We start from the raw sequence: 13233 nt of genomic DNA on the forward strand, positions 1-13233 counted from the left end.
TAAACACATTTGTCTCTTCTGCAGATGCTCGCTTCCATTTTAATAACCAGAGGTAAGAAATCATGGAAGTTTGTTGACAATTGATGATCTCAGAAATTCTGTGTGACAAATGTGGGGCACAATAATTCGTGTAGGACACGGAACAAACGGTAACTGCCTCTTTTATTGAGCAAGGCTCCCATTTTACATAAGAAACATCTCACGACATCGCCAGGCAAAAACTAGGGCTGGGTTAAAAAAAAAAAAAAAATCAAATCAATACGGTATCAATTTTCGTTTTTGGCGCCTGATATCTATTAATGAAACCATGAATCGATTATTTTAATAATCTCCTTTTCCCATAAATTCATAAACAAATGTTTTAATTGCCAATTTTTTTTGTAGCTTACCGTTGTTAAAATTTACTGTTCGCATGAATTTAAAAGTATTTTCTTACAATTATGAAAAATCTGATTTATTGCAATTTTAAAAAAAATATTGAATTTGAATTATAATATTTTCATCTTAACCTTGTTGATTTCAATGTTTGTCTAACACTTAAGTGATTATAACTCATATTACTATCATGCACACAGAACAACACTCAAATAGTGTATTTGAGAACAAAAACATGTTTCCAGTAGCCATGTGTCCGAGGCCAACATAAATCAATAGGTTGTTAACGAAACAACAGATGCCCCACAATGACACATTTTAAAAATAGTCAGTCTCCAGGGCCTTGCAAAACCAAAGAGAATAACCGTGAAGGTTAACAATGCCCACTGCTAAATCAGTGTTGAACCAAACGATGGAGACAAAAAAAATAAAATAAAAAAAATATAATCCATAAGATTTATACAAAACATAGCTCGAACCATCCATCCATCCATTTTCTCAACCGCTTTTCCTCACTAGGGTCGCGGGGATGCTGGCGCCTATCTCAGCTGGCTTTGGTTGCCAGCCTATCACAGGGCACACAGAGACGAACAACCATCCACACTCAGAAGCACACCTAGGGACAATCCGGAGCGCCCAATTAACCTGCCATGCATGTCTTTGGAATGTGGGAGGAGACCGGAGTACCCGGAGAAAACCCACGAGGGCACAGGAAGTACATGCAAACTCCACTCCTGGGCATGATTTATGAAGAATATGACATTTGACTCCCTTTCATTTATTGGATATGATTAAACATCAGTGACGTTCTTGCACATAAGCTTAATCATACTTGAATAGCACTTATACATCCTTCCATCCATTTTTTATGTACTGCTTGTCCTCGTGATTGTGTCAGGTAACTGACACCACATCCATTTGACTTCATGCACATCAGTCACACCAGTCACCCATCCATGGAAGGCACTGACATTCAGTAGAAATCGTGAGCGGCAGATCACTGAAAACAATCGATCATCTTCACATTTGAGCTTTGGCCTTAGCCTCCTGAAACAACCCAGAAGTGATACACTATACAATCAAAAGAATTCTTGTTATGATATGAGACGTAATCACTAAAAGCATGAAGAACATTGGTTGAAGAATTAACAGAATATGCTGATAAGAACCTCCGAGGAATTGACGGATCGAAGCCAAATCCCTCACACTCATTGCTTTGCTTGGACCACAATCATGCCCCCCCACCACCCCCCACCACCCCCCCCCCCTCCTCTATCCTGAACAGCCTCTTTTCTGTGGTTCTTTCCAGGCTAAACGTTGCACACCATTGTTACGTCTCACCAATCTGTATCAGCACAAAGACAGAAAAAGGGGGCAGCTCTGTTGTTTGGCTGTTAATCCAGCAGCGGGGTTAGACATAATGCCAAACATTTGTGTAGCAGCAGGGACAGTGAATGTTCTACATCATGCTGGACCCACACTGTTGTGTTACATGTCACACTCTCATAGCGGAACAAAACACTAGGGCAGCATCATTATAATTAGAAGTGCAAATGGGCTTTGTTTTGTGCATGATATGGCACTCCTCATAGTTTGTGAATACCTTAAACCTGCTGCCTCGTCTTATTTCTCCCCATCCACTCAGTTTCTATCTTTATACAAATTTCTCATCTTCAATTTCTACAGTACATCCAGTTGTTGTATTTTTATCAGTTATATTGTATTTTTATCATAGTGAGTGAATGCTCAACTACTCCCTAGACTAGGGTTGATAATGAGCACTTCATACTATGATTCTGAGGGGTGCATCAGTCCTTAAAAAAAAAAATAAAAAAAAAGGTACGGAGATATTTTGCTGTCAAAAACTGTACTACATCTTTCCAGTACCAATATTTTTAAGAGTGGCAGTTTGTCACTGTCGTTTAACTGTAAAACTGATCAAAGAATAAATTAAGTATACCAATGAGCATCTACTAACACAATGAGAACACCATATATGGGTTAATGGAATTAAGCATAAAAGTTACATTTGACCATTTTAGACCTTTATACAACACAAACTGAGAGGCCCAGAATGTTACATTATAGTTATCTTATAGTATAACTTTAATGAGAACACTAGAGACTGAAAAAAATTGCCTATCCGCAATCTGTGTGTATGCATACAATGAACGCATGTCAGAACACATTATTGGGCCTACGGCATTTTTGAACGGTCAAAGTATGCTGTGCACAGCAACGTGTCATGTTAACTAATGCACAATATGTTAAAACATACATAAAGACAGGCTGATTCCTTTTTTTTAATGACTAATGTAGGAAAGAGTTAATTCAGTGTGAACTGCAGATCTAGGCAATACGTGCAATAGTAAAACCGGGCAGGGAGAAGTCTGGCAGGACTATTAACTCCAGTACGTTTAAACAGAGGTAGACTTCACACAACTGGTTTGTGGCAAAAGAAAAACTTCAATTTTTAACAGAGGCTTCCAATCTCACCAGCTCCGAGAATCATTTTATTATTGTTTAATAATGTTTAATAGTTATGAGACACTGTTAAAATATTAATCAAATTAATTATTATTTTATTATTATTAAATAATGATAAATAATAATAAAATTAACCAATTTATTTAACAATAAAAATAATTATTAAGTTAATTAAATAAAATGAATCAAAATAATGAATTTAATAATTATGGAACACTATTCAAATCAAATTAATTGGAGGACTTTTTATTAATCAATCATATGTTAACCAAATAAAAAGATATCACACAATAAACAATTCTCAATGGCCGCCGGTCGATCGCAGAGCCAAAAAAGTTGTACCTCCTTGAAATCGGGATGGAAACATGAACTGGTTTGGTACTTTAAAATGATGCATTTCTGATCAAAAAAGAAAAATAATAAAAGTGAACAAAGTTTTTCCATTCTATGAGGTTAGGTGGCATAGTCACCCCTTGACTTTCAGCTTTAAGGTGATGATGGGATGGATGAGAGTGTTCTGTTCCAATGGATGGTGGTTGTTGACATGAGGCAGGGGTTGGGCCTGGTCCGACGCTGCTGGTGCCAGCAGGTTGGATCATGGGAAACATATGCAGCGCCGCAGGAGCACACACAAGCAGCTGGCAGCTAACTAGCTGAGTGGTGGGGGTCAGCTACCTCTTCATCCTCAGCTGCTGTTAGGTTGGGGTGGAGAAACAGTTTCACTCACTCTTTCCTGTCTGGGTGGAATCTTTGGAGTCTGACTACACGTGCATTTACACTGGGTGCTTTTCCACTAAAAACAAAAAAAAATATTGTTTTGGCTGTGTGTTTACCTGGCAACAGGTTTCGGGCGACTGTTTTAATAAAGTTGTAGCCAGCACATGACGAAAGTCCTCAAATGCAGAAAAAAACAAAAACTCCCTTTTTAATACGCAGTGCTTGAAGGGCTCCATATTTTGTGCCCAGTCTGGAACAAAGCACAGTCTAACTGTCCGCAGGGGCAAGCTTGGTATTTTTGCAGAATCACGCAGCTTGAAGCAGTTACAGAACGTGCACTTGGTGCCGTTGTGGGCGTGAACACAGCCAACCTGTTTCGGTAATGAATGGAAGCGGATTTTCGCATTCCCTTTAAAATCAGTGCGTGAGAGCCGCACAATCCTTCACATGGCAGAATCAGAAACTGATTTGCTGGAGTCCATGCAGGAGGTTGAAGCACGCAAAGTACTTTGTACATTTATAAGGAAGTGCAAGCAGACCTCCACTGGCGGATTGAATAGTTGATGAAAGATGAAAGCCATGATAGGATTGCACCAATATTGGCAAAATAATAAAAGTACGAAAAGTAAACAAAGCTAAGGAAGCCCAGAAGATACCAAGATTGTAAGATGGACATGCCCTCTTGATTCTTTTATTGTATTCTGGGTCTCAGGCTTTTCAGATTAGAAGTGGCAAAGTCAGTTTGAAGGGCACACGCTGCCTGCAGCTCACTGCTTTTCACTGCCTGAACATTTTATTTCATGTTCTAACGCACCACTACCACAGGCTTTAAAGTTAACAGTCAGCAATATCAATCTAAGCATACACATTTGAAAGTGAACCATCGTCGACAGTAAATAGTGTGTCACTTTTAGATGTAGTGTGACACATTCCCCCTTCATTTCGGTCATGTTGGCAGCAGACAAAGTAGGTGCAAACCATGCACTTTGCTGTGCACCACATTTGTGCACTGAACATTCGAGACTTAGGAGAGAAAATTGTATGGAGGCAGAACGAGGCAGGCAAGCAAGAAAAGCAAGGGGAAAAGTGGCAAGCCTAAAGATACAGACAGGCAGGAAAGAGACCATATGGAGCTTGGAGATACGTATACTGTAGCAGCAGTATGAGGAATATGACACATATTTAAGTATAAATTCAATTTCAAAATCAATCTGCTGGGGTTCATCATTATGGGGATTTCCCAATAATGCACAATCAGTGTCAGACTAAAATAGTAGATCACCATGAATTTATTCTGATCACGCCAGTGGCACATATAACGAGAGGGAATAATTCAACTGGGATGCAAAAAAACAAAACAAAAAAAGACAAAAGATTCTGAAAAGATACACTGGATCAACCCCTCATTTAAAAAAAAAAAAAAAGAGAGAAACAGACAAGTTAATCTCCTAATCTCACCAACCTTCCCTGTCCGTGAGTCCCAACACATATTCAACACAATTTTACTGTGAACGATCCCTCATAATGTCTACTGAGCTCAGGAGGATCACAGAGCCCGGCTGAAATCAATGTTCACACATTCAGCCCTGCAGGAGCTGAAATACAATTGTCACACTTTTCATCCTCTAGATTCTCCATTTTATCACCATGTGGGAAGGATAGTAATATCTTGTTCCAGCAAAGGGTAGTTGTCGGTTCTCAGTGTTAAGGTGTCTTAACAGTTTGTCCGTAACCAATGAGGAATACAAAACTCAAACACAAACAAATAATCTTATGACAACACAGCACCAGGAGCAAATAGAGAAGAAAGCTCCTGAATGCAAACTGGATATCAAACCAACACTCATCTACTCTGCCCCTCAGCTATGCCTCTCCATTAAGAACCCAAAAAGAAGTAAATAATGACACAAACAATACCCACAATAAAAAGAAAAGATGTGGAATGCAAATGGGATTTCGTTCTGTGGCGCAGACAATGACAGCTCCCAAACACAGCCTGTAAAAAAAATAGGAAAGGAATAAACAGAGGCAACTAATCATGTTATTTAATCTGATACAATCTGTTATTTAAACAGATGGAAGTATTTCTCTTCATGGGTTATCATAGGTGATTGTGCCCCCAAAAAGTTCAAGTACATAAAACAATTGCGAATCCCCTCAATATCTTTACATGTGCTGTCCAAACGTGACAGCATTGCGCACCAAATTTGGCAATTCAAGCTTCAAACCAGCACCCTAAATCACACGTTTGACGAAATTTTAACTATTAGATATATTCACCGGCTGGATGTAAACAGACAGAGCCGCCCGACTCTTTCCCGGTCACCGCTGGTGATTCCAAGCGAGCCGGCACAAGACGAGTGCCTGTGCGTAAACACTTACCAGCCCAACATGTGGAGCGCTCTGGTCGCCTATCATCGTGGAGCTGGAGCGGGACAAATTTGGAAGGAACGCGGCAGCAGTTGAAGAAACGAGAAGACAAGGAGCGACACCGGATACTGTTTGACGACTTCCTCTCAGTTGAGACGCTTCCACGGAGTGCGCGGTGCGAAGCTGAAACATGAACACCGGAGCCCCACTGACGTGTCTGCTCTAGTGGCTAAAAAGATTCCAACTCGGGAAGTCGACGCCTCAACTTCTTCACAGAGAGAGAGAGAGAGAGAGAGAGAGAGAGAGAGAGAGAGAGAGAGAGAGAGAGAGAGAGAGAGAGAGAGAGAGAGAGTTTGCAGTAGCTCCGCCCACCAAAGTCTATCAAACCTCACACATAAAGCGGCAGATAGGAGCCACGTTATGATAGTTCATGACAAGTGTTAGACAATTCGTTAGGTACGCCTGTAAATCTACACAACTGTGTTACTGGGTGCTGTGTATGGGTGGGATACGGTACAGCCTAAGTAACCCGTTTACAATCCAAATCTATGTTTTTGGGCCACAGATAAGTACATTTTTGGTATGTGTTTTGTGCATAAAAAAATTCAAATCTCCCTCTCTTTGTAAGAGCTTTATTCTTGCTTGTTTGCATAAATTGCATTGTGTAGTGTAATGAATAATGCCATTTAACTTGTGGGCGGTATTTTATTTTGAAATCGCCTGGTCAGAACCATCAAAAACCCAAAACGAGTGACGATACCACCCGAAAGGAACCATATATGGACTAAATGAGACATTTTGCAGTTGCAGTGTACAGGTCCATGCATGCTTAGACGTGTCTGGTTTAATTAATCTTTGAGACAAGCAGAATCCTACTGGCAGGCTTATTCCTTGACATATAATCCGTATAAAAATTAAAACATACAAAAGTGTAAACAAAGTGACCAAACCACAGATTGTCCACCACAGAACAGCTGCAAATCTTTAAATCAATAAATGCTATGTTATTTTCTTGTTATTTAATTTAAGTGGTGCGGTAGGAGTGTTCAAAAGCATCCTAAATAGAAAATTGTTCAGATGGTGTTAACTTTTAGAGTTAACACCTGTTGTGTGTTCAGCACGTATCATACGAACACAGGAGAAGCTTGGTCATTTTGCTTGTATTCAAATGTTCGCTGAAAAATGTTGAGTTGCAACAAAAAGGCACAACTGAAAGGATGAGAAGGAAAAGATGCGTGTGCACTTTTTTTTTTTGTCCATGTAATATATTCCAGTGCAGTACATGGTACACTTAGCATCAGTATTCATACCACAATGCAATGTAAAATACCGAAAACCTCACTTATTCACCTGCTGCCAGGGGTCACATAACAAGGTCACCAAGCAGAGCCTTTCAGAATGAATTAGTGCGGTTTTCCAGGTTTCATGATAGAATTAATTAAATCCAACAAACAACCTTAGTTTTCTCTGTGCAGAATGATGCAATTCTGGGTAATAAAAGAGACTTTAAAGAGAAGAAATCCAGTGCAAATGCAAAAAGGCCTTAAGGCAGTAATTACAATAATCACAGATATGAACGTGGGGAAAAGCGTTTTATAATTTTTGCGACAATTAAGGCTGTAATTACTGGATTAATTGGACAAGTATGTGGCACGCAATACCTGTGTTAAATTGTGCGTGTGTTTATGGACTACTAAGCAAGCCATTAGATTTTTTTAAATTCAGTATAGCACTTCCCATTTGCATATGCCATAATTCCATGGTTGTCATATACTGAATATATACAGAAAATGGGTATTAATTTAACAACGTCTTTGTACAGGCACATTTTTATTTTTTTTTAGAACTGTATGTCATACTTGCCTTAAGAGCCACAAGTTGCTGAGGCAATCGGAATCTTGAGGGAAATATTCTGGCCTTGTGGATTTTCCACAGTTACCTGAAGCACCTGCAGAGTTATGAAGGTGTACTGAACATTCCTTCCGAGAGGCAATGCGGTTTTATGGATTGTAAAAGGCATGTTGAAAAGAAGAGCGGAGAAATCACTTCAAATTGTTGCCCCCTTAAAGATTCCATGACCACTCATGCCAAATACCGGACATTTCTCTCTTATCAAAAACAGCAGCCTTTTAACCACAGTGTTTCAATGCAATATCAACAGGACTTTAAAAAAAATGTGCAGATCTTGTTTTCAGCTGTGAGGCAGGCAAGGTGTGGCCAAACAAGTAGGTGTGTGTGTGGTGAGTGTCCTCAAGCAACACTACTAAATCATCTGTCTCACATTCCAACACAAGACTGGAGAAAAAAGTTGTACGGAAAACGAATGGATGGATAGATTTAGACTGCGGATCTTTTAAAATGAATATCGGCTTCAAATATCGGTTATCAGCTTTCTTGACTACTAATAATCGGCATCAGTAAAAAATAAAAAATCTATCTCTAATTATAATATAGCCAATCAAGTGAACAAGCAACGTTAGGCTAACATTTTTGCTAGCTAGCAACAATGTAATGTTTAATCAAAAAAAAAAAAGCATCCGTTGAAACAGGCTAGCCCAACCTTCTTGCAAACTTGGACAGTTAATATTGGTCTGTACAAACTTCAGCAACTTCAGCCTCTGTAAATTCAACACTTAATAATGTTTGTTTACCCTGGGACTGCGCAAGTTAACGCTGTGCCGCAGCTGACAATGATTTAGCAGACACATTAGCCACTGGGATGCACCTTAAATAAAAGTGGAGTAATGCCCCGTGTTCAGCAGGCACAGGCAAATCAACAACTAATAAAACCTGAAATACAGTCAGAGGAAGGCAATCAACACAAGTTTGCTGCTGTGCCATCAGTATTGCGTTAACTCTTGCACTCCCATGCCTGCTTCCACCAAACTCGCCACAAAGCAATGCCAATTCTAGCATGAGTGGTGTGTAGAGCCGCCATGGTAGAAAGGACAAAGTCATCCATCCTGTAGATAGATTAATACATTCCAAATCAATCCCATGCCAGTTGGCTGACTTAAATATCACAACAATCAAGTTGTTGCTATTCTGTAAACAGTCTGGAGTGAAAGGTGTGATGAATTGTTGCAATGGGACACAGATATGGTGACAGAATGAGAGCAGGCTGGACCGCTGAGGTTGTTGACAGTAAACAAAGTGGCCTCTAGAGACTGGACCTTAAACTGTTCCCCCAACCACCGAGTGGCCATAGAGATACGTTTCACATTAAATTACAGTCATCGCCACCACCCGCACACACACATGATGCATACTTACAGTCCATGACAAATGGCCGGTGCAAGTGTTAAGAGAGGAAATAGTTTTTAATCAGGACTTAAAAGCATCTATACTTGGGGCTAACCTCACTTCTTTTGGCAACTTATTCCATTTGTGTTCAGCATTACAGCTAAATGCTGCTTCACCGTGTTTGTTTTGAAACCTGGGCTCCACTAATTGACACAAGTATTCAGACCTCAGAGCCCTGCTGGGTTTATATTCAATTAGCATTTCTTTAATGTATTCAGGACCCAAACCATTGAATTTTAAAATCTATTCTACCGTACCCACTGGGAGCAATTGTAAAGTCTTTAGGACTGGAGGAATATGTTCTGATCTCTTAGTTCTGGTCAGAATCCGAGCTGCGGCGTTTGGAATGAGCTGCAGCTGTTTGATGCTCGTTGTATCCAAGCAGAGCAGCCAAAGAGGTTACTGTTTGTTTTTATGTTTTGATTTAATCTGTCATCATGTTTGCAGCAGCAATATAGCCTTCATATGTTGAGTAAGCTGTTCGTCTCTGTGTGCCCTGCGATTGGTTGGCAACCAGTCCAGGGTGTCCCCTGCCTACTGCCCAGAGCCAGCTGAGATAGGCGCCAGCAGCCCCCGCGACCCTTGTGAGGAATAAGCGGTCAAGAAAATGGATGGATGGATGTTGAGTAAGCTTTGTTTTTTGAACACAGACCAAACTTGTTCATTTCCCATACATGCCAGCACAAATAACAAAAGAAAAAGGACCATCAATGGGTCGTGTATTTCTATTTCACTTCTTGTTTTCGTGGCTTCCTTTAACCCTCGAAATAATGAAAACATTCCATGACCTTTGAATTGCGCATGCTTATGCGTGCATGCGACTGTATGCAGCAGTTGTACATTTTGTGCGCTGAGCCGAGGCAAGGCAGAGACCTTCTTATCATTGTCACGTTACCTTGTTCACTCTCTGGCTTCAAAAACGATATCTTGGAGCCAAGTGCAATGTCCTTGATGGACGCTAACTAGCTTTGGAAAGGTATTACATTTGTTTTTATTGGCTGAAAATTGAGAACAGTAAAAATGAAAACATAATACATCCAGGGAGGACAAAAGCTATTTTATATCAAATACGTTTCAAAATCAAGAGGGTTCTTTTCATAACAAAACCAAAAAATGTTATAAAAAGGGTTTGTAAATGTCACTCACTTAACAGGCACATGCAAATAAAAAAAATAAATAATACATTATGACATTGGACTCTAATTCCCGAGTGATATGTTGAAACATGGCAGGTGGCAGACAAGCATTACACCCAAACGTCTCATGACAACAAACTAATCTGCCCAAGTTCACATGACAAGCTATCGCTTTTGACGTGTCGAGAGCCTTTAAAAGGAATCCGGAATCAAACGCTCCTTTGAAAACTTGCTTCCGTAACACTGCGTTCACGTTATCTGCTCGAGTAGCGACTCGGCTCGGCAGCATGCTCCTTGCTGTCAGCTGTCATAAACTGTTGGCTCGCACGAGCTGCTTTCATGATCCAGTCATGCAGCAAGTCAAGTTCTGGTTTCACCGCAAAGCCTGCTTGAACCCGTGTATATCACCATTAATAGTTGGTTTTAGGCTTTGGAGTGTGAGATTTGATTGTTTTTGATCAGAAGTGGATGAAAAAATGCATACGATTTCTATTTCTGTTCTATTTCTGCCCCGTGTTTAGGAGACACAAAATATTATTCTTTGTCTATATTCCTTTACATCCATTATCTTATACTTTTGCTTGGTAATATTGGGATACATTTTGTCACTATTATTGCACTCCTTGCCTCCTAGTATTTACAACATATATTATTGCTTCTGGTGAGGTGGTGTGGGTTGTAAACTAACTGGTGGTAGGTAGATGGAGACATTCAACCTTCAGGCTGTAAATCGGAGCATATGTGGTGGCCGCCAGTAACAGTAGGGACCTGCTGTATCTAATATCCAGTGCAACAACTGTGGGGGAAAAAAAAGAAAAAAGAAAAAAAAAAGATGGATAGGGTCAAAATGGTATTGAAAAATCTTTGTTTTTGTGATTATGTACTAACATTATTAGCAAATATTGATTAATTCCATGGTGTTGATTTTAGGGTTTGTACAATTTTATTATGTGACATTTACATTTGAAAAACTATGAGTAAAACGGCTGCACCCCAATCCCCAGAAATGGTACATGCCAATCATACGGGATTTCTTGGTAAGCTCCTGTAATTAAATTTACTGAGTGAGTTTCCTCTATGGGCTCGCAGACGAAACCTGAGATTCTGCGTGCGTTTGGTTGCTTTAGTTTAGTCTCAACAGTAGGATTTCTTTCCATTTAGAATGGTCCGGTGTATAGAAATTCGGGAGTTCCACAGCACTCAACATCCGATGGCAAAAAGGAGGGTGCACTTAAAGAAAGAAAAAAAAAAAAAAGACACTATAATGAATGAAGATTGGGTACTCTTTTTATATGATCAACAGTTCTTACTTCTTAAAATCACACTAAAAAAAAAAAGAGAAAAAGATCAACGCTAATATAATTTTGAGAACTTTTTATTGTGCAGGCCTAAAAAGCAAAAACTCAGGACTGTATTGTGAAAACAAAGAAAACAATATTGATACTGGAAATATTTGAAACTTTAATGAATGAATGATATACCTTTAACCTTACGGCGTAGCGTAATTCATTCCTGTTTTCCGATTCTTAAACGTGCAAGTAGTGTCAATATTAAGTTAGCTTAGAAATTAGCATGGCTTGTAGCGTATTTGTTGCCACAGATGGAATGATTACTGACTTTGGAGCAACTCCACAACAGGTTTAGTACCACCAGCCAGCAGAAGCTTGTTGCTAGCTAGCTGGTGCAGAATAATTAGCAATGTGCTTCTTTTGACCAGGTGCGCGTGTGTGTATAGTACCACACTAATGTGATACATGTGATGATGATGTCATAAGCCTCCAGTATACACTACCTCTCTAGACATAAGTGATGCGCGTGCTTCTTTTTGGGTCCGTCTCCGAGGTTAATTCTCACTTTTGCTATTCTCTGTATTTTGATGAGGCACAAAATACTCATTTTACCTCACAAACTGCGATGCGAAACAAGGAGGCGAACAGATGAGTCAAGCGCAAACGGTAAAGCGGTCGATTTGATCCGAAAAGCGACAACCACTAAAAAAAAACAAAAAAAAAACGGTGCAACGTGCGAAGCACCGCATATTTAGTTAACAAAACATATCTTCCCCGCATGCATGTAACGCCACTGCTGCAACACAGGCAAAGACAACCAGAGCGAGGGAGTGACTTGAGACATGAAAAGCGCAAACCCGGAGAAGAGAAATGTGGGTCAGACGAAGAGACAGGAAAAGCTCAATGCAAATCAGAATGTGTAAACATGTACAGGCCTAATCTCATTATCCCCCATTCTCCCGAGCCTGTGATCAGATGCTCGATTGAAGCTGGAGAAGAGGGAGGAAAGGGGGAAAGTGCGGCAGCAGGAGGAGGAGGAATGGAAAATATGAGAGGCATGAAAAGATTCTGAGATTCTGCGTGTCTGAGTTCGACATTTTAAGAGATAAAATAAAGTAGAGACACGTGGACATTTTCAGGCTGTACAACATTCTATACACAGCTACGGTAATTCCAGTCTGCATGCACATTGCTGGGCATTAGTTAAGATCATATCATCAAGCCACATTAAAGGCATGTTTTGGAGTGGATTTTAACTACATTACCAACAGCAAGCAAAAGGTTCTTCTTGATCTTCTTTATCATCTCACTTCCTTCATTAATAACCCGGTTTACTCAATTGGACAGCAGAGCTCTTCATCAGGCAGATGTCAGCCATGTGTCAAGAGTCCAGGACAGTGTGGATTTGATTGCTTTTTGGCCCGCCTGAGTTTCTCGTAATCACCAACTGTCAACTGTTTTACTACCTAATACTTCATGTTACTGCGACATCCCAAGGCTGAATCTCCCGGCTCGGGGCTACAGTACTTAACCCAGCTAGTTGACACATCATATAC

General features: G+C 40.0%; 1 protein-coding gene across 3 annotated transcripts in view; it reads right to left on the reverse strand.

Moving 5' to 3' along the window:
* The window catches only part of mid2 (midline 2), a 97701-nt gene that overhangs the window by 59141 nt on the left and 25327 nt on the right, over nt 1-13233 (reverse strand). For 2 of the 3 annotated variants that reach the window (XM_077533056.1, XM_077533054.1), the window contains exon 1: nt 5962-6212. The exons of the other annotated variant lie outside the window; for it this stretch is intronic. The gene's annotated coding sequence lies outside the window, so the exon portion shown is untranslated. Of the gene's footprint in view, nt 1-5961; nt 6213-13233 lie in introns of those variants that run through there. 3 annotated transcript variants of the gene reach the window in all.

This window comes from Festucalex cinctus, chromosome 9 (genome assembly GCF_051991245.1).
Source record: "Festucalex cinctus isolate MCC-2025b chromosome 9, RoL_Fcin_1.0, whole genome shotgun sequence".
Lineage (NCBI taxonomy): Eukaryota > Metazoa > Chordata > Actinopteri > Syngnathiformes > Syngnathidae > Festucalex > Festucalex cinctus.